Source organism: Somniosus microcephalus, unplaced genomic scaffold (assembly GCF_052327205.1).
Source record: "Somniosus microcephalus isolate GS21.2 unplaced genomic scaffold, FLI_Smic_1.0 unresolved_chr9, whole genome shotgun sequence".
Taxonomy (NCBI): Eukaryota; Metazoa; Chordata; class Chondrichthyes; order Squaliformes; family Somniosidae; genus Somniosus; species Somniosus microcephalus.
In genome coordinates, this window is record NW_028225187.1 from 42,233,064 (window position 1) to 42,254,680 (window position 21,617).

The 21,617-nt window shown below is 47.0% G+C and overlaps 1 pseudogene across 1 annotated transcript in view; it reads right to left on the minus strand.

Annotated features, from left to right (window-relative positions):
- LOC147085122 (NACHT, LRR and PYD domains-containing protein 3-like) overlaps window positions 1–14,308 on the minus strand; it is a 32,538-nt pseudogene extending 18,230 nt beyond the window's left edge. The window contains exon 1 of the transcript XR_015075907.1: window positions 14,245–14,308. The product of XR_015075907.1 is annotated as an NACHT, LRR and PYD domains-containing protein 3-like (transcript). The remainder of the gene's footprint in view (window positions 1–14,244) is intronic.
- Between the last annotated feature and the right edge of the window lie 7,309 nt (window positions 14,309–21,617).

Sequence of the window (21,617 nt, forward strand, 5' to 3'; positions counted from 1 at the left end):
TGGGCAGTGAACAGGAGGTTGGGAGTAGAGTAGGTGGGATATTAACGGTAATGGGCGGAGAGCAGGAGGTTGGGATTAGTAGAGGTGAGATATGCACGATAATGGGTAGTGAGCAGGCGGTTGGGATTTGACTGGGTGGGATATTAACGGTATTGGTTAGTGAGCAGGATGTTGGGTTTAGACTAGGTGGGATATTAACGGTAATGGGCTGCAGGCAGGAGGATGGGATTAGACTAGTGGGATATTAACGTTAATGGGCAGTGAGAAGCAGTTTGGGAGAAGACTGGGTGGGATATTCACGGTAATGGGTAGTGAGCAGGAGGTTGTGATTAGGCTAGGTGGGATATTCACCCTAATGGGTAGAGGGCAGAAGGTTGCGATTAGACTAGTTGGGATATTAACAGTAATGGGCAGTGAACAGGAGGTTGGGAGTAGAGTAGGTGGGATATTAACGGTAATGGGCGGAGAGCAGGAGGTTGGGATTAGTCTTGGCGGGATATTAACGGTATTGGATAGTGAGCAGGATGTTTGGATTAGACTAGGTGGGATATTAACTGCTATGGATAGTGAACAAGTGGTTGGGATTAGACCAGGTGGGATATTAACGGTAATGGGCAGTGAGCAGGAGGTTGGGATTAGAAAGGTGGGATATTAACGGTAATGGATATTGAGCAGGAGGTTGGGATTAGATTATGTGGGATATTAACAGTAATGGGTAGTGAGCAGAAGGTTGGGATTAGACTAGCTGGGAAATTAACTGTAATGGGTAGAGAGCAGAAGGTTGCGATTAGACTAGATGGGATATTAACTGTAATGGATAGTGAGCAGGAGGTTGGGATTAGACTAGGTGGGATATTAACAGTAATGGGTAGTGAACAGGAGGTTGGGATTAGACTAGTTTGGATATTAATGGTAATGGGTAGTGAGCAGGCGGTTGGGATTAGACTAGGTGGGATATTAACGGTAATGGGTAGTGAACCAGAGGTTGGGATTAGTCTAGGTTGGATATTAACGGTAATGGGTAGTGAGGAGGAGTTTGGGATTAGACTACGTTGGATATTAACGGTAATTTGTAGTGAGCAGGAGTTTGGGATTAGACTAGGTGGGATATTGAAGTTAATGTGTAGTGAGCAGGATGTTGGGATTTGACTAGGTGGGATTTTAATGGTAATGGGTAGTGAGAACGAGGTTGGGATTAGGCTATGTGGGATATTAACGGTAATGGGCATTGAGCCGGAGGTTGGGATTATATGAGGTGGGGTATGAACGATAATGGGTAGTGAACAGGAGGTTGGGATTAGAATAGGTGAGATATTAACAGTAATGGGCAATGAGCAGGAGGTTGGGATTAGACTAGGTGGGATATTAATGGTAATGTGTAGTGAGCAGGAGGTTGGGATTAGACTAGGTTTGATATTAACTGTAATTGGTAGTGAGCAGGAGGTTGGGATTCGACAGGGTGGGATGTTATTGGTAAGGCACAGCAGGCAGGGGGATGGGATTAGACTACTGGGATATTAACGGTAATGTGTAGTCAGCAGATGGTTCGGATTAGACTAGGTGGGATATTAACAGTAATGGGCAGTCAGCAGGAGTTTGGGATAAGACAGGGTGGGATACTTACGGACATGGGGAGTGAGCAGGAGGTTGGGAATTAGACTAGGTGGGATATTCACGCTAATGGCTAATGAGGATGAGGTTGTGATTAGACTAGGTGGGATATTCACGGTACTGGGTAGTGAGCAGCAGGTTGGGATTAGACTAGGTGTGATATTAACAGTAATGGGCAGTGAGCAGGAGGTTGGGATTTGACTAGATGGGATATTAACAGTAATGGGTAGTGAACAGGAGGTTTGGATTAGACTAGATGGGATATTAACAGTAATGGGCACTGATCAGCAGTTTGGGTTTACACCAGGTGGTATATGAACAATAATGCGTAGTGAACAGTAGGCTGGGATTAGACGAGGAGGGAAATGAACGATAATGGGTAGTGAGCAGAAGGTTGGGAATTAGACTAGGTGGGATATTCTCGCTAATGGGTAGTGAGCAGGAGGTTGGGATTAGACTAGGTGGGATATTAATGGTAATGGGTAGTGAGGAGGAGGTTGGGATTATACTAGGTGGGATATTAACAGTAATGGGTAGTGAGCAGAAGGTTGGGATTAGACTAGGTGGGATATTAACAGTAATGGGCAGTGAGCAGGAGGTTGGGATTAGATTGGTGGGATATTAACTGTAATGGGCAGTGAGCAGGATGTTGAGTTTAGACTAGGTGGGATATTAACGGTAATGGGAAGTGAGCAGAATGTTGGGATTAGATTGTTGGGATATTAACGGTAATGGGCAGTGAGCAGGAGTTTGAGTTTAGACTAGGTGGGATATTAACAGTAATGGGCAGTGAGCAGGAGGTTGAGTTTAGACTAGGTGGGATATTAACAGTAATGGGTAGTGAGCAGGAGATTGGGATTAGACTAGGTGGGATACTAACAGTAATGGGTAGTGAGCAGGAGGTTGGGATTAGACTAGGTGGGATATTAACGGTAATGGGCAGTGAGCAGGAGGTTGGGATTACACTAGGTGGGATATTAACGGTAATGGGTAGTGAGCAGGAGGTTGTGATTACACTAGGTGGGATATTTACAGTAATGGGTAGTGAACAGGCGGTTGGGATTAGATTGGTGGGATTAGACTAAGTGAATCGGAGTTGAAAAGAAACAATTGCACTTTATTGAATGGGGAGAGTCCGGTTTTTCCAGCCCCACACTGCTTTTTTTGTCTTGTTTCCTTTCTTTGTGACTCAATATTTCACCATATGAGCTCCTCTGTTTTTTAATGTCTTTTCATTAACCCAGAGGTGATTTTTTGGTGTCATCTGACATTTCCCCGATTTAATATTAAGTAGTTTCCTGGTCACTCAGTTCATTGCCTTCCCTCTAACTCCTGTCTGTTGCCTCTGGTCTCTCCTTTTCCCAGTCCCACTAAAACCGTTTCCCTTTGTATTCAGTCCACGCAAGTGTTATACCAGAACCATTCCCCTGTTCTTTGTACAGATACTGACGGTTCCGCTTGGTATTTACACCTCTTCGTATCATTGTTTCAGTTTCACAATATTTGCAGTTTTATCCATTTCTTTGATATTTTGCCAATTCCATTCAGTAACATTCTCAGATTCCAATATTTGATATTGCAACAATTCTCAGTGGCAGTGAGGAAAGAAAATCAGATTTTGGATGTGCTAACAGATCAATATCAAGCAGATGTAGTGAGATAATCCCGCTACTTTATTAATCATTGGTGTGAGCGCACTGAGAATACGGTGTACAGTTCTGCTTGCCTCAGTACAGAAACGCTATCACAGCTATTGAAGACAGCAACTAGAGTGATTGAGAGGGTGGAGGGGTTGGATTAAGAGGAGCTAATGTGTAAATTGGGCATGTTCTCACTGGAAAAGAGAAGTTTGAGGTAATATTATTGCTGTTTCACTTTGTCCAGTATACTACAATCAGTGGACACGGCCTGCGCTTGGAGGGTAAATTCAAAACTAATCTGTGGAAACAATATTTCAGTGAGCGAGTGGTCAATCTGGGGGACAGGCTCCCTAGAGAGATGGCAGAAACAGTTTGTATTGATTCATTAAATGGCAAATTAGATAGATTTATTTCAGAAAATCACATTTGGGATTGCCTTGTATGAGTAATCTGAGATATGATGTGGTAAGTGTAGCATGCTTGGGAGGAAGAGGTGTCTTTGGTTCTACGGTTCCCAAAGCTCGCCACCTCTCGGGTTTTCCTCACCTCATGTCTGGGTCTGTTGTAGATTAATTGATAGAGATCGATTAGTCAACAACTCTATTATAATTGCAGCATTCGATTATCAGGATGTTTGTAGGGGAATTACATACACCTCATCGAGTAATTCCTTTGTTCCTATGTTAGGATATTCAGTCAGCGCTGTGACGTAGAATAAACTAAACTCATTCTGTGTCCCTCCCACTCACCTGATACTCTGGTCCACTGAAATGCTCCTCGCCTGTTAACCCGAGACTGAGTCCCTCCACACCCTCTTCAACCGCCTGTTCCAGTCTGTCCCGGTAGAATTTCGTCAACTGGAACAGCTGGTAATCGTTGCACTTTGTCAAGCACATATTGATTGTCGAGTTCCGATCTGTGAACGCAAAGGACCACATTAACAAACACCTCCTGAAAACGCACATACATCGCATGTGCTACATTCCTCAACCTATAAAGTCAGATTTGTCAAACATGACTTATCGACAGCTTATCGGTTCCAGCCACCCCATCATCCACTGTATCAGTAAATATTCTCAAAGTATTCTTTAATAGAAACATAGACATAGAAACATAGAAGAGAGAAGCAGGAGTAGGTCAATCGGCCCCTCGAACCTGCTCCGCCATTCAATGAGATCGTGGCTGATCATCGAAATTAAGTACCCTGTCCCTGCCTCTTCTCCATATCCCTTGACCCCTTTAGCCTTAAGAAATATATCTAACTCCTTCTTGAATATATTTAATGAATTGGCCTCTACTGCCTTCTTTGGTAGAGAATTCCACAGGTTCACCAATCTCTGAGTGAAGAAATTCCCCCTCATCTCTGTCCTAAATGGCTTACCCCTTATCCTTAGACTGTGACGCCTGGTTCTGGACTCCACGGCCATCGGGAACATCCATCCTGCATTTAGTCTGTCTAGTCCTGTTAGAATTATATAAGTTTCAATCAGATCCCCCCTCATTCATCTAAACTCCAGCGAGTATAAGCCCAATCGACCCAATCTCTCCTCATACGTCATTCCTGCCATCACAGGTATCAGGCTGGTGAATCTCCGCTGCACTCCCTCCATGGCAAGAACACCCTTCCTCAGATAAGGCGAACAAAACTACACACAATAGTCAAGATGTGGTCTCACCAAGGCCCTGTACAACTGCAGCAAGACATCCTTGTTCCTCTACTTGAACCCTCTCGCTATGAAGGCCAACATACCATATGTCTTCTTAACCGCCTGCTGCACCTGCATGCTTACCTTCAGCGACTGGTGCACAAGGGCACCCAGGTATCATTGCACTTCCCCTTCTCCCAATCTATTGCCATTCAGATACTAATCTGCCTTCCTGTTTTTGACAACAAAGTGGATAACCTCGCATTTATCCACGTTATATTGCATCTGCCATGCTTCTGCCCAATCACCCAACCTGTCCAAATCATACGGAAGTTTCGCGGCATCCTCCTCACAGCACATACGCACACCCAGCTTTGTGTCTTCCAAAAACTTGGAGATATTACATCTCGTTCCCTCATCTAGATCATTAATATATATTGTGAATAGCTGGGGTCCTGACACCGATCCCTGCGGTACCCCAGTAGTCACTGCCTCCCACTCGGAAAAAGACCCATTTATTCCAACTCTTTGCTTTCTGTCTGCCAACTAGTTCTCTATCCAAGTCAATACCTTGCCCCCAATCCCATGTGCCTTAAATTTACACGCTAATCTCTTATGCGGAACATTATCGAAAGCCTTCTGAAATTCCAAATACACCACATCCACTGGTTCTCCCTTATCTATTTTACCAGTTACATCCTCAAAAATTTCCAGTAGATTAGTCCAGCATGATTTACCTTTTGTAAATCCATGTTGACTTTGTCCGATCCTGTCACTGTTTAGCAAGTGCTCTGCTATTACATATTTTATAATGGGCTCTAGCATTTTCCCCACTACCGATGTCAGGCTTACTGGTCAATACTTCCCCGTTTACTCTCTACTACCTTTTTTGAATAGTGTGGTACCTTAACTACCCTCCAATCCATGGGTACTGTTCCAGAGTCTGTCGAATTTTGGAGGATGACCAGCAATGCATCTACTATTTCTAGGGCCACTTCCTTAACTGCCCTACGATGTAGATTATCAGGCACTGGGGATTTATTGGCCTTCAATCCCATCAATTTCCCCAACACCATTTCCCTATATATACTGATTTCTTTCAGTTCCTCCCTCTCATTTGATCCTATGTTCCCGACATCTCTGGGAGTTATGTGTGTCCTCCTTTGTGAAAACAGAACACAAGTATGTAATTAATTGGTCCGCCACTTCTTAGTTCCCCATTATAAATTCCCCTGATTCTGACTGCAAGGGACCTACGCTTGACTTTACCAAACTTTTTCTCTTCACATACCTATAAAAGCTTTAACAGTCAGTTTGTATGTTTCCTGCAAGCTTACTCTCATACTCTATTTTCCCCTTCTTCATTAATCCCTTTGTCCTCCTTTGTTGAATCCTAAACTTCGCCCAATCCTCAGGTTTACTGCTTTCTCTGGACAATTTATATGTCCTCTCCTTGGATCTTATGCTATCCCTAAGTTCCTTTGTTAGCAACGGTTGAATCACCTTTTTTGTTTTATTTTTATGCCAAACTGGGATGAATAAATTCTGTAGTTCATCAATGCGAATTTTGAATGTTTGCCGTTGCCTATCCACCGTCAACCCTTTGCATGACATTCCCCAATCAATCCTACCCAACTCGCTCCTCATACCATCGTAGTTTCTTTTAGTTAAATTCAGGACCCCAGTCTCTGAGTCAACTACTTCACTCTCCATCTTAATGAAGAATTCTATAATATTATGATCGCTCTGACCCAAGGGGCATCGCACAACAAGATTGCTAATTAATCCTTTCTCATTACATAATACCCAGTCTAAGATGGCCTGATCTCTAGTTGGTTCCTCGAAATATTGGTCCAGGAATCCAGCCCGTATACACTCCAGGAATTCCTCCTCCACATTATTGTTACTGATTTGGTTAGCCCAGATTAAAGTCACCCATGATAACTGCTGTGCCCTTATTGAACGCATCTCTAATTTTCCGTTTAATGCCACCCCAACCTGCGCATTACTGTTTGGAGGTCAATATACCACTCCCACTAACGAGTTGTGCCCCTTGGTATTTCTCAGTTCTACCCATACAGATTCCACATCATCAGAGATAATATCCTTCCTTACAATTGTGTTATTCCCCTCTTTATCCAGCAATACTACTGCACCTCCTTTTCCTTTTTGCCTATCTTTCCTGTATATTGGCCGAGAAATTCAGTTGGCGCCGCGCCAGGGCTTTAGCGCCGGAAAGTTAGCGTCGGCGCTAAGTCCCCCTGCGCGCGCCAAAAATTCAGTAGCGCCGCGCCCAAACGGCTGCCAGCGCTACTGAAGGGTGTTTGCGCCTGAAAATGGGCGCTACCTGCCGCATTGCGGCGCTATTCCGGCGCCCGATGCGGTGCGGCAGGCTCGGGAAGTGCAGGCCTCCTCCTTCAGTTAAGGAGGAGCTGCCTGCACCCGCCCGCTGGCCGGTAAAATCTTCACAAAAATGAGCCCGGCAACTCGGGGAAGTGCCGGGCTCGCAGCCCAGAAGCATCTGTTCCGCGGGGGTGGGGGGGTGGAGGAGTTCGGGGAGGGAGGTGCGAGCAGGCGGGAAAGCGGCCGGCTGCCGCGCGACCTTAATGCGCCGGCGCAAACTCCTGTAAGACTCGGTTGCCAGAGTCTTAGTTGCGGCTGCCATGGGCGAGGCGGCCGCAACTCAATTTCGGCGCTGGGGCACGTCACCACGGCAACCGGGACGCTGCGCCCACCGATGGCATCATCGGTGCTGGCGCAGCGCAACCGGTCTACCGCCGATGGTAGGGCCCCAGGGAATTTCTGAACCGGCTGTAAGTCCAGCGCAATGACCTCTAGCGCCGCAAAATGGGCGCAAAGCCCACTCAATTTCTAGGCCATTGACTTCCCAGCCTTGGCCACCCTGGAGCCATGATTCCGTAATCCCTATCATATCAAGTTCATTTACCTCTATTTGTGCAACTAATTCATCCTCTTTATTAAGAATGCACCTTGCATTAAGACACAAAGCCTTCAGGCTTGTTGTTGTAATGCTCTTAGACATTTTATAATTATTATTTACTGTGGCCATGTTTGATTAAAAACCCTTAATTTCTCTGACTGCCACCTTTGTTTTTCTCCTTCCTGTCTTTTGCTTCTATCCTTGTTTCCCTTTCCTCTGTCTCCCTGCTCAGGTTCCCAACACACTGCCATTTTAGTTTAAATCCTCCCCCAGATCACTAGCAAAATCTCCCCCTATGACATCGGTCCTGGTCCTGCCCAGGTGTAAACCGTCCGGTTTGTACTGGTCCCTCCTCCCCCAGAACCGGTTCCAATGTCCCAGGAATTTGAATCCCTCCCACTTGAACCTATCCTCTAGCCATGTATTCATCTGAAATATCCTTCTATTTCTACTCTGACTAGCACGTGGCAATGTTAGCCATCCTGAGGTTACTACCTTTGATGTCCTATTTTTTAAATTTACCTCCTAACTCCCTATATTCAGCTTTTAGGACCTCATCCCGTTTTTTACCTATATCGTTGGTACCTTTATGCACCATGCCAACTGGCTGTTCACCCTCCCCTTCCAAAATGTTCTGCAGCCGCTCTGAGACATCCTTGACCCTTGCACCAGGGAGGCAACACACCATCCTGGAGTCTCATTTGCGGCCGCAGAAACGCCTATCTATTCTCCTTACAATAGAATCCCCTATTACTGTAGCTCTACCCCTCTTTTTCCTCCCATCCTGTGCAGCAGAACCACCCCTGGTGCCAGGATGTTGGCTGCTGCTGCCTTCCCTTGATAAGCCATCCCCTTCAACAATATACAAAGTGGTATATCTGTTTGAGAGGGGGATGACCACAGAAGACTTCTGCACTACCTGCCTGCACCTACTATTCTGCCTAGTGGTCAACCCTTCCTTTTCTGCCTGTGCAACGTTTGCCTGCGGTGTGGCGAACAGATTAAAAATGATATCAATGACATCCTCAGCCTCGCGAATGCTCCAGTATGTATCCATTCACAGCTCCAGTGCTGCAATGCGGTCTGCCAGTAGCTGCAGCTGGATACACTTTCTGCACACATTGTTGTCAGGGACACAGGAAGTGTCGCTGATATCCCTCATAGCACAGGAGTATACCACGGGGCCGAGCTCTCCTGCCATGATTTACCCTTTAATTAATTCAAATTAAATTAATTCCAATCAATACCACCAATTACAGTATAATTAAATGATATATTCAAGGGTCCTTATTTACCAACAGTCCCCATTATACCAGAGAGAACTTAGAAACTATAAACCACTGAGTTTAAGTTTGGAAAAAAGGAGGAAGAGTGAAATATTCACCAACCAATCATTTACCTGCTTTCTGGTGATGTCACACTTCCATTACTTTTTACTTCTCTCTCTCCCGCTCTGAGATTGTTAAGCCTACCTGCTCCTCACCGCCACTTTGTATCCTCAGGCTCTCACTTCACCCAGGTCCACCACCTGTGGGGCCTAACTGCTGCTGCCGCCTCGATTATAAGTTAGCTCTGCCGCCGCCGCTTCTACCAGGTCCACCGCTGCTGGGGGGCCTACCTGCTGCTGCCGCCTTGGTTTTGTTAGCTCGCTCCGCGACCGCCTCTCTCAACCCAGGTCCGCCGCTGCTGGGGGGCCTACCTGCTGCTGCTGCCTCGGTTGTGTTAGCTCGCTCCGCGACCGCCTCTCTCCACCCAGGGCCGCCGCCGCTGGGGGGTGTACCTGCTGCTGCTGCCTCGGTTTTGTTAGCTCGCTCCGCGACCGCCTCTCTCCACCCAGGTCCACCGCCGCTGTGGGGCTTACCTGCTGCTGCCGCCTCAGTTTTGTTAGCTCACTCCGCCGCTGCTGCCTCACCTAGGTCGGCCGCTGCTGTTGGGCCTACCTGCTGCTGCCGCCTCGGATTTGTTAGCTCGCTCTGCGACCGCCTCTCTCCACCCAGGTCCGCCGCTGCTGTGGGCCTACCTGCTGCTGATGCTGCAGCTGCATTGGTCTGGTTAGCTCACTCCGCCGCCGCCTCACTCCACCAGGTCTGCCGCGGGGCCTACCTGCTCCTGCCGCCTCGGTTTTGTTAGCTCCGCCGCCGCTGATCGTCCAAATTCAGTACACTGTCCCTGCTTTCTCTCCATATCCCTTTAGCCTTAAGAAGTATGTCTAACTCCTTCTGGAATATATTTAATGAATTGGCCTCAACTGCCTTCTGTGGTGGAGAATTCCAGAGGTTCACCACTCTCTGGGAGAAGAAATTCATCCTCATCTCTGTCCTAAATGGCTTACCCCTCATCATTAGACTGTGACCCCTGGTTCTTGACTCCCCCGCCATCTAGTCTTTCTAGTCCTGTTAGAATTTTATAAGTTTCAATGAGATCCCCTCTTATTCTTCTAAGCTCCAGCGAATATAAACCTAATCGACCCAATCTTTCCTCATACATCATTCCTGCCATCCCAGGAATCAGTCTGGGGAATTATTGCTGCACACCCTCCATGGCAAGAACATCCTTCTTCAGATAAGGCAACCAAAACTGCACACAATACTCAAGATGTTGTCTCACCAAGGCCCTGTACAACTGCAGCAAGACATCCTTGTTCCTATACTCAAACCCTCTCGCTATGAAGGCCAACATACCATTTGCCTTCTTAACCGCCTGCTGCACCTGCATGATTACCTTCAGCGACTGGTGCACAAGGACACCCAGGTCTCGTTGCACTTCCCCTTCTCCCAGTCTATTGCCGTCAGATAATAATCTGCCTTCCTGTTTTTTCCAGCAAAGTGGATAACCTCGCATTTATCCACATAATAACGCATCTGCCATGCATCTGACAATCACGCAAACTGTCCATATCATACTGGAGTTTCTCGGCATCCTCCTCACAGCACACACGTCCACCAAGCTTTGTGTCATCAGCAAACTTGGAGATATTACAACTAGTTCCCTCATCTAGATCATTAATATATATTGTGAATAGTTGGGGTCCTAGCACCGATCACTGCGGTACCCCACTAGTCACTGGCTGCCACTCGGAAAAATACTTGTTTATTCCAACTCTTTGCTTCCTGTCTGCCAACCAATTCTTTATCCGATTCAGTACCTTACACCCAATCCCATGTGCTTTAACTTTACACGTTAATCTCTTAGGCGGGAACTTATCAAAAGCCTTCTGAAAGTCCAAATTCACCACATCCACTGGTTCTCCCTTATCTATTCTACCAGTAACATCCTCAAAAAATTCCAATAGATTTATCAAGCATGATTTACCTTTCTTAATCCATGTTGACATTGTCCAATCCTGTCACTGTTTTCCAAATGCTCTGCTATTAAATCTTTTGTAATGGACTCTAGCATTTTCCCAACTGCCGATGTCAGGCTTACCAGTCTATAATTCCCTGTTTTCTCTGTACCACCTTTTTTGAATAGTGGGTTTACATGAACAACACTCCAATCCATGGGAACTGTTCCAGAGTCTATAGAATTTTGGAAGATGACCAGCAATGCATCTACTCTTTCTAGGGCCACTTCCTTAAGTACCATAGGATGTAAATTATCAGGCCCAAGGGATTTATCGGCCTTCAATCCCGTCAATTTCCCTTGCACCATTTCCCTACAAATATTGATTTCATTCAGTTCCTTCCTCTCATCAGGCCCTGTGTTCTCTGGCATATCTGGGAGGTTACTTGTGTCCTCCTTTGTGAACACAGAACCAAAGTATGTATTTAATTGGTCTGCCCTTTCTTTTTTCCACATTATAAATTCCCCTGTTTCTGACTGCAAGGGACCTATGCTTGACTTCAATCTTTTTCTCTTCACATATCTATAGAAGCTTTTACAGTCAGTTTTTATGTTCTCTGCAAGCTTACTCTCATACTCTATTTTCCCCCTCATAATTAATCCCTTTGTCCTACTTTGCTGCATCCTAATCTGCACCCAATCCTCAGGTTTGCTGCTTTTTCTGGCCAATTTATATGTCCTCTCCTTGGATCTTATGCTATCCCTAATTTCCCTTGTTAGCCACGTCTGAGTCACCTTTTGTGTTTTATTTTTATGCCAAACAGGGATCAACAAATTCTGTCGTTCATCCATGCGATCTTTAAATGTTTGCCATTGCCTACCCACTATCAACCCTTTAAGTAACGTTCCCCAATCCATCCTAGCCAAATCGTGCCTCATACCATTGTAGTTTCCTTTATTTAAATTCAGGATCCTTGTCTCTGATTCAAATACTTCACTCTCCATCTTACTGAAGAATTCTCTCTTATTATGATTGTTCCGCCCCAAGGTGCCGTGCCCAACAATATTGCTAATTAATCCTTTCTCATTACATAATACCCAGTCTAAGATGGCCTGATCTCTAGTTGGTTCCTCGACATATTGGTCCAGGAAACCATCCCGTATACAGTCCAGGAATTCCTCCTCCACAGTATTGTTACTAATTTGGTTAGCCCAATCTATATGTAGATTGAAGTCACCGATAATAACTGCTGTGCCCTTATTGCACGCGTCCCTAATTTACCATTTAATGCCATCCCCAACCTCAGCATTACTGTTTGGTGGTTTGTATACAACTCCCACTAACGTTTTCTGCCCCTTCGTATTTCTCAGTTCTACTCTTACAGATGCCACGTCATCAGAGCTAATATCCATCCTTACTATTGTGTTAATCTCCTCTTTAACCAGCAATGCTACCCCACCTCTTTTTCATTTTTGCCTGTCTTTCTTGAATATTGAATACCCCTGGATGTTGATTTCCCAGCCTTGGTCACCCTGGAGCCATGTCTCTGTAATTCCAGTTATATCATATCCGTTTACATCTATTTGCATAGCTAATTCATCCACCTTATTACTAATGCTCCTCGTATTAAGACACAAATCCTTCAGGCTTGTTTTTTAACACTCTTATAACTTTTAGAATCATTATTTACTGTGGCCATGTTTGATTTAAACCCTTGATTTCTCTGAGTGCCACTTTTGCTTTTCTCCTTCCTGTCTTTTGCTTCTATCCTTGCTTAACTTTCCTCTGTCTCCCTGCACAGGTGCGCACACATATTCCAGAAGGTTGCTCAACAGAAAACAGTCCTCCCTCTCTGTCTCATCTCTGCTGCTCGATAGCCTGCAAAACCCACTGCAAAATGTGCTATTCCCCTTCCTATTCCTTTGCTGTACGCTTATAGATTCTATCTTAAAATAACTCCAGGAAACATCCAGCGCGGACATAGAAATTTTTGTAAAACTGTCATCCACAATTATATTTTCACTCTCCTCAAAATGTTATAATCAGGATCGTTTCGCTCCGAGTTCCATTCAATCCTCAGTCCTGTCTCATTGTTAATCGATCACAGCACCCAGGAGGATAAAGGCAGAAGGCGCATGGGAACACCATTGGCTCCCATTTCCCCTCCAAGTCACACACCGACCTGCCTTGGACATATATCGCCGATCATCATCATCGCTGGGTCAACATCATGGAAATCCCTACCCACATGTTCCTGTTTCAACAGTTTTAGTAATTCGGCAGTCTAGTCTCAGATCCGGACATTCCCCATCCTCCAGTCATATCAGCCGATACCCTCCCACTTCTCCATTCAACTTTTCTGTAAATCCATTGCTGTTGGTCGGTTCAGATCGTGGCCGTCCTTTGCCTCCTGACTGAACTCACTCTAATGCCCCAAGATCGTGAAACTTTCCCCCTGATCCAGCCCTGCAGCCACACAATGACCAGTCTCATATTACCGGCCTTAAGCAGCTCAGTGCAAAACAATCCAGAGCTCAACAGCTTGAGGCCTTGTGTCTTAGTTTAATGCCTCAGTCTTAATAGCCACTCTATAAATGTATTTCTATCCATGTTATTGGTTCCGAACATGGCTATTTTCTGCTCCCCTTTGCTTCCCTGAGATAGTCCCATACGTATCATGATATTCTTCCCTCTGGCACCAGGGAGGTAAGTAATCATACCTGACCTGCTCAGGGCTGCAGAAGAGTCTGTCTATTCCACTGATGATAGAATCTCCCACCGGTATAGCTCTCCTATTCCTGTGCCCCACCTGCCTCTCACCCCTGCCCCACTTGGGGTGGTCTCCTGCTCTCTGGTGCCACTGTTGCTCAGGAAGACGATCCTCTGAGTCACTGCCTCTATCCACCTTAGAGTCCCCAATGTCAGTTATCCATTGGATAGTTCCATTACTCAGGGGTTCCTTCCACCTGCGACTGCGGTATCCCTCTAGGTGGTCACTCACTTCCCGCTTTCTATTCAGCCCCTATCCTACTCCATCTACTTGTGTGAGCTGCAGGTTCAGGCACTAGATCTGGAACTTTTGCCAGGATAGAAGTTGTATTTTAAAGTATTATCTGAACCAACCTGTGTCCATTCTCATTCGTGTTGAAGATGTTCGATCTTCTCCCTTGTCTGAACCTTCAACCATGGTGGTGACAGGCGTTCCCAGGCTATAATGCTCTGTAACAAATATTATATTAAAGGTGGGTTAGACGGAAATATTAAAATGAGAAGGAGAACATTGCCTTTTTAACATGATATCAAGTCCCTCCTCCCCCATCAGTACAGCAGCTGGTAGCTCTGGGATCTCAGAAAACACCATGAATGTACAAGTGGTGGATGTGACTGCTGTTTTACAATCATAATTCTCCATTTGTGTGTGTGCCCGCACACGTGCGTCCAATGAAACTATCAATCAGCAGCCTTTCCTTTCCCCACTGTGGAAACGTAAAAGCGATTCAGTTAATTCAGTAACAGTTTGAGTCTTTGTAAATTTAAGTACGTTGCTGTTGCACTAACGCTGCCACTAGTGTAATAAACACACAACAGCAACAGAGGTGCAAAGAGAATGTATGAGAAATGATTAGTGGTAACATAATAGGGAACACTAATGCCTTTTATCAACATATAAATAGTGAAAGAATAGTCCAAGGAAAGGTGGGGCCGATTAAGGACCGAAAAGACAATCATCTTGTGGAAGCAGAGGACATGACTGAGGTACTAAATTAACACTTTGCCTCTGTATTCACTAAAGGAGAGGATGCTGCCAATTGTACAGTAAAGGAGGAAGTGTAGAGAAATTGGACAGGATATACATCGATTAGGATGATGGACTAAATCGGTTGTCAGGGCTCAAAGTAGAAATGTCACCCGCTCTGCCACAATCTTCCAATCCTTGGTTATGGGAAAGGTGCCAGAGGAAGGGAGGACTGCAAACGTTACTTCCCTGTTCAAAAAAGGAGAGAGTGATGAACCAAATAACTACAGGCGACTCAGCTTAACATCGGGGTTGAGGAAACTCCTCGGGTCAACATTTCTGAAACAAAATTAGCTGTCACTTGGAAAAACATGGTTTCATTAGCGACAGATAAAATGGATTTTTTGTAAAGGCAATTCAAACCTGGCTGACTTGAATGAGCTAATGGATGAAATAGGAGAGGGTTGATGAAGGTAGTGAAGTTGATGTTCTGTATATGGACTTTCAGAAGGCGTTTAAGAAATATCTCATAATAGACTGGTTAACAAAATTGGAGCCAATGATATTAAAGGAGCAGTGGCAGCGTGGATACTAAATTGGCGAAGGGACAGAAAACAGACAGTAGTTGTGAACTGATATTGTTCACACTGGAGGGAAGTTTACAGTGTTCCCAGGGGTCAGTATTAGGACCGCTGTTCTTTTTGATATATTTTAGTGACATGGACCTAGGTATACAGGGCACAATTTAAAAGTATGTTGAAGACACGAATCTCAGAAAAGTCGTAAACCATGAGGAGGCTAGCAGCAGACTTCAGGAGGAGATAGACACTCTGGTGAAATGGGCAGACGCATGGCAGGTGAAATTTAATGCAGCGAAGTGTGAAGTGATGCACTTTGGAAGGAAGAATGAGGCAATATAAACTAAATGTTACAATTTTAACTGGGTTTCAGGAAAAGAAAAACTTGGGAGTACGCATAGAGAAATCTTTGAAGGTGGCAGGACAGGACGATAAAGCTTTTAGAGAAGTAAACGAGACCATTAGCTTTATAATAGAGGAATATAGGAACAGAAGTAGGCCCCTCATTCACTCGAGCTCGTTCCTCCATTCAATTTGAACATGGCTGAGCTGTATCTTAACTCCATCTACCCCGCCTTGGTTCTGTAAGCCTAATACAATTGCCTAACACAAATCTATCAATCACAGTTTTGTAATTTTCAATTGACCGAAACTCAACAGCTTCTTGAGGGCGAGTGTTCCAGATTTCGACTACACTGTGTCTGAGGAAATGCTTTCTAACATCACCCCTGAACGGCCTCGCTCTGTGTTTAATGTTATGCCGCTTTTGCTGGACTGGTCCACCAAAGGACATAGATTAACTCTTTCTATGCTAGCAATTACTTTGACCATCTTAAACCCCTCAATTAGATCACCCCTTAAAATGGTATAATCAAGGGAATAAAAGCTTCGTCTATGCAACCCAACCTCATAATTTAAAGCTTTTAGCCCCAGTATCATTCTGGTGAATCTGAGCTGCACCACCTCCAAAGCCAAGATATTGTTGCCGAGGTGTGGTTCTCTAAATGGGTCTAACCAGATCTCTGTACAGCTGGAACAGAACTTCTACCCCTTTGTATTCCAGCCCTCGAGATAAAGCCCAACATTCCATTAGACTTTTACTTATTTGTGGTACCCATCAACTAGCTTCTAGTGATTTATGTACTTGAATCCAGAGTTCTCTCTGCTCATCCACATTTCCTAACTTCTAACCATTTAGAACATTCTCTGATCATTCCTTTTTAGGTCCAACGTGAGTGACATCACACATTCCCACACTGATCTCCATCTGCCACTGTCGTGCCCAGAGAGTGCAAAGCAAGAAAGTTATGCTAAACCTTTACCAAACAGTGGCTCGGCCTCAACTAGAGCATTGTGTCCAATTCTGGACACCACACTTTAGGAAGGCTGTCAGAGCCTTGCAGAGGGTGCAGAAGAGATTTATTAGAATGGAAACAAAAATGAGGGATTTCAGTTACATGAAGAGACTGGAGGAGGTGGCATTGTTCTCCATTAAATCAGCGAAGGTTAAGACGAGATTTAATGGAGGCGTTAAAATCATGAAACGTTTTGCTATTTTCATAGAATAAATAAGGAGAAACTGTATCGATTGACAAAAGGGTCGGTATAAAGAAGTCACAGATTTAATGCAATTGGCAAAAGAGATGAGGAGAGATTTTTAGGCATCGAGTTACGATGTTACTGGAATGCAATGCCTGAAAGGATGGTAGAAGAAAATGCAATAGTAACTTTTAAAATGGAATTGGATAAATAATAAAAGTAGACAAAGTTGTAGGGCTCAGGGGAGAGAGCAGTGCAGTCGGACTAATTGGATTGCTCATTTAATGTTCTGGCACAGGATTGATGGGCCCTCTGAGCTGAAGGATTCTATGCTTCATGACATCGACCTCTGACTCTATGGGCTAGATTTTCAGTATAGACAGTTTTGGGGCGCTAACCTTAGCGCCCGCCCGAAGTTAGCGCCCGCCCCAAAGTAGCGCCCCGTTGCCGGAAATTCAGTGGCTTCGCCCTAAGAGGTTGGTGGAGTGCTAAAAGAGGTGTTCCACTACTATCTTTAGGCGCTAAGCCGGCGGTGCAGAGCGCAGTGCCCGAGCTCGGGCGCAGCACACGGCAGACACTCTGGTGCCAGTGAGCTCTTAAAGGGGAAGGGTGCATGTGTTTTTTTCGGAGGAGGAGGAGGAGGAGGAGGAGGAGGAGGAGGTGGTGGTGGTGGTGGTGGTGGTGGCCGGAAACATAAATACACCGTTCACAACAACACACTGGCCTAGAAATTCGGTAGGCTTAGCGCCGCTTTTGAGGCGCTAGAGGGCCTAGCGCCGGAGTTATGGCCAGTTTGGAAATTGAGTGGGTCCCTAAATCGGCGTTAGGCCGTTAGCGCTGCGCCGGCACCGATGACGTCATCGGTGTGCGCAGCGTCCCGGTTGCCATGGTAACCCGCCCGAACTCCGAAATAGACTTGCGGCCGCCTCGCCCGTGGCAGCCACAAGCAACGTTCTGGCAGAGGTGCCTTACTGGACTTTGCGCCGGCGCATTAAAGGCCCCGTGGCGGCCGGCCGCTTTCCCGCCGGCCGCCTGGCCGCAGCTTCCTCCCCGGACTTCTCCCCCCCCCCCCCGGGACAGATGCAAGCCCGGCACTTGTCCGAGGTGCCGGGCTCATTTTTACAATGATTTTCGCGGGCCGCGGCCGGGTGCAGGCAGCTCCTCCTTAAGGGAAGGAGGAGGCCTGCACTTCCCGAACCTGCCGCACCGCAGCGGGCGCCGCAGCGCCGGAATAGCGCCGCAATTCAGCGTGTAGCGCCAGTTTTCAGGCGCAAACAACTTTCAGCAGCGCCGGCAGCCGTTTGGGCGCAGAACTAGTGAATTTTTGGCCCGCCTAGCGCGACTTAGCTCCGGCACTAACTTCCGGCGCTAAAGCCGTCGCTGCGCCAAAACCCAATTTCTAGGACACTGGATCCTTCCACACAACACATGCAGACTGCCGTTTATAGTGCAGGAGGAGTGCCCTTTCATTTGCGCTCCCCAGGGTGTGTTGCGTTCCATTTTACAAACGCTCTGGACGCCAGCCGCAGAATGGGGCGGCCCGACTGAAGTTTGGATTCGGGGCGGCCAATGGGCGTTGCACGAGGATGGGACGTCATTTTCTGCGCGCGCATCCGGGCGGCCGCTAAACTTTGCGCCGGCGCTAACGGGCAACTTAATTTGGGGCGGGGCACAAACTGCGCTGCGCCCGGGCGCTACATGAATAGCGCCCGAAAATCACTTCTCTTAAGGCGCTAACTGCTGGCGCAAGCAACTGAAAATCTAGCCCTTTGTTCCTAAGTGTGTTTTACCTGATCAATGTGCTTGAATACTATTTACAGCAGCAGCAATTTAGCGTGTGAAATTGTATTTGGAAGTTTTATTCTGTTAAATCGCACAACTCCCAGTAAATTAATTTCTGGAAATAGATCCGCTGTTACCTGTCCACTATTGTGATGTTAACTTGTCTCTATTTGAAATACTGGTAAAATAAACGGCGATTTCGCTATTTTAGAATACAATAATTTTACTCAGTATGTTTCAGGTCCTTACCCTGTGCTGCGGCTCCTGATTCTGGTTCCAGAGAGTCCGGGTAAGTTAGTGCTGTGAGTTCTGCAGGTTAATGAACACACCCTGGGTAAAGATCAGTTACACCTCACAGTTATAAACACCACCTTCAGCCTGATCAGTACAATCCCTCCCCGCCCTGTGCTCTGGTACAGGGCTCGATCAGAACCACACACGGTTACATTCAGTTTGAATTGATCTGATAAATTGCTAACCTTTTAATTAAAGTCATTAACCCTCTGTGTGGTAACAATGACTACATTTCCCCACAGCTCTTCCATCTGCGGTTCAGAAGAACCGACAGTGAAACCTTGTCCTGTAGCGGGAATCAGTTTCAGAACTTCAATTAGATTTCATTGCTCACCTTAAAACCAGTTTATTATCGGACCAGAAAAGGCCAAAGATACCAAGGGACAAAGATCGCTGATGAGAATCTGCAAGAAACAGTCTCTAGTTAATGAGTAACAGTCTGGTCATTGATCAGGATGGTCAGACCCGTCAGTATCAGGCTCCAGGTTTCAGTAACTGGAACTGAATCAGCCAATGTGGGCGGTAAACAAGTGAGGTGTCTTCTACACCGCCCTGTTAAATTTTAGTGCTCGTGATGTAATTTCACATTTTATTTTAATCTTTCTTTTAGCAGTTTCGGATTATATTTATTATGAGAATGGGAAACTCTGCACATTAAACTCATTTGGTAATGAGTATTTGTATTTAATATAAAGAGTAAAAGTTCAAGCTACCTCTTGCAAATGCTTTGTGTCTCGTTCCCCTTCCTGCTTCTCTGTGCTGCCGCTCCCAGTCTGTTTACAGCTCCCCCGCTCTGGGTCTCATTCCCCTTCCTGCTTCTCTGTGCTGCTGCTGACAGTCTGTTTACAGCTCCCCCCGCTCCGTGTCTCATTCCCCTTCCTGCTCCTCTGTGCTGCCGCTCACAGTCTGTTTACAGCTCCCCCTGCTCCGTGTCTCATTCCCCTTCCTGCTTCTCTGTGCTGCCGCTCCCAGTCTGTTTACAGCTCCCCCGCTCTGGGTCTCATTCCCCTTCCTGCTCCTCTGTGCTGCCGCTCCCAGTCTGTTTACAGCTCCCCCGCTCTGGGTCTCATTCCCCTTCCTACTTCTCTGTGCTGCCGCTCCCAGTCTGTTTACAGCTCCCCCGCTCCGGGTCTCATTCCCCTTCCTGCTTCTCTGTGCTGCCGCTCCCAGTCTGTTTACAGCTCCCCCTGCTCCGTGTCTCGTTCCCCTTCCTGCTCCTCTGTGCTGCCGCTCACAGTCTGTTTACAGCTCCCCCGCTCCGGGTCTCATTCCCCTTCCTGCTTCTCTGTGCTGCCGCTCACAGTCTTTTTACAGCTCCCCCGCTCCGGGTCTCATTCCCCTTCCTGCTCCTCTGTGCTGCCGCTCACAGTCTGTTTACAGCTCCCCCGCTCCGTGTCTCATTCCCCTTCCTGCTTCTCTGCGCTGCCGCTCACAGCCTGTTTACAGCTCCCCCTGCTCCGGGTCTCATTCCCCTTCCTGCTCCTCTGTGCTGCCGCTCACAGTCTGTTTACAGCTCCCCCGCTCCGGGTCTCATTCCCCTTCCTGCTCCTCTGTGCTGCCGCTCCCAGTCTGTTTACAGCTCCCCCTGCTCCGGATCTCATTCCCCTTCCTCCTTCTCTGTGCTGCCGCTCCCAGTCTGTTTACAGCTCCCCCTGCTCCGGATCTCATTCCCCTTCCTGCTTCTCTGTGCTGCCGCTCCCAGTCTGTTTACAGCTCCCCCTGTTCCGTGTCTCGTTCCCTTTCCTGCTTCTCTGTGCTGCCGCTCCCAGTCTGTTTACAGCTCCCCCTGTTCCGTGTCTCATTCCCCTTCCTGCTTCTCTGTGCTGCCGCTCCCAGTCTGTTTACAGCTCCCCCGCTCCGTGTCTCATTCCCCTTCCTGCTTCTCTGTGCTGCTGCTCACAGTCTGTTTACAGCTCCCCCGCTCCGTGTCTCATTCCCCTTCCTGCTCCTCTGTGCTGCCGCTCCCAGTCTGTTTACAGCTCCCCCTGCTCCGTGTCTCATTCCCCTTCCTGCTTCTCTGTGCTGCCGCTCCCAGTCTGTTTACAGCTCCCCCTGCTCCGTGTCTCATTCCCCTTCCTGCTCCTCTGTGCTGCCGCTCCCAGTCTGTTTACAGCTCCCCCTGCTCCGTGTCTCATTCCCCTTCCTGCTCCTCTGTGCTGCCGCTCACAGTCTGTTTACAGCTCCCCCTGCTCCGTGTCTCATTCCCCTTCCTGCTTCTCTGTGCTGCCGCTCCCAGTCTGTTTACAGCTCCCCCGCTCGGGTTCTCATTCCCCTTCCTGCTTCTCTGTGCTGCCGCTCCCAGTCTGTTTACAGTTTCCCCTGCTCCATGTCTAAATTCCTTGCCTTTTACCTGTCTGCGTCCACCTCACCCCTGCCGCCACTCCCTCAGCCCCCCCCCGCCCCACTCCCTCAGCCCCCACCCCGGCTCCACATCTGTTTCTCCCCAGCTCTATTTCTGATTCTGCCGTAACTTCACTTCTCCAGATAGATTTTCCACCCCACCTGCTCCATGCCTGAATGCCCCCTGCATCTTTAACCCCCTCCAACTCTACAACCTTCCTCCACCC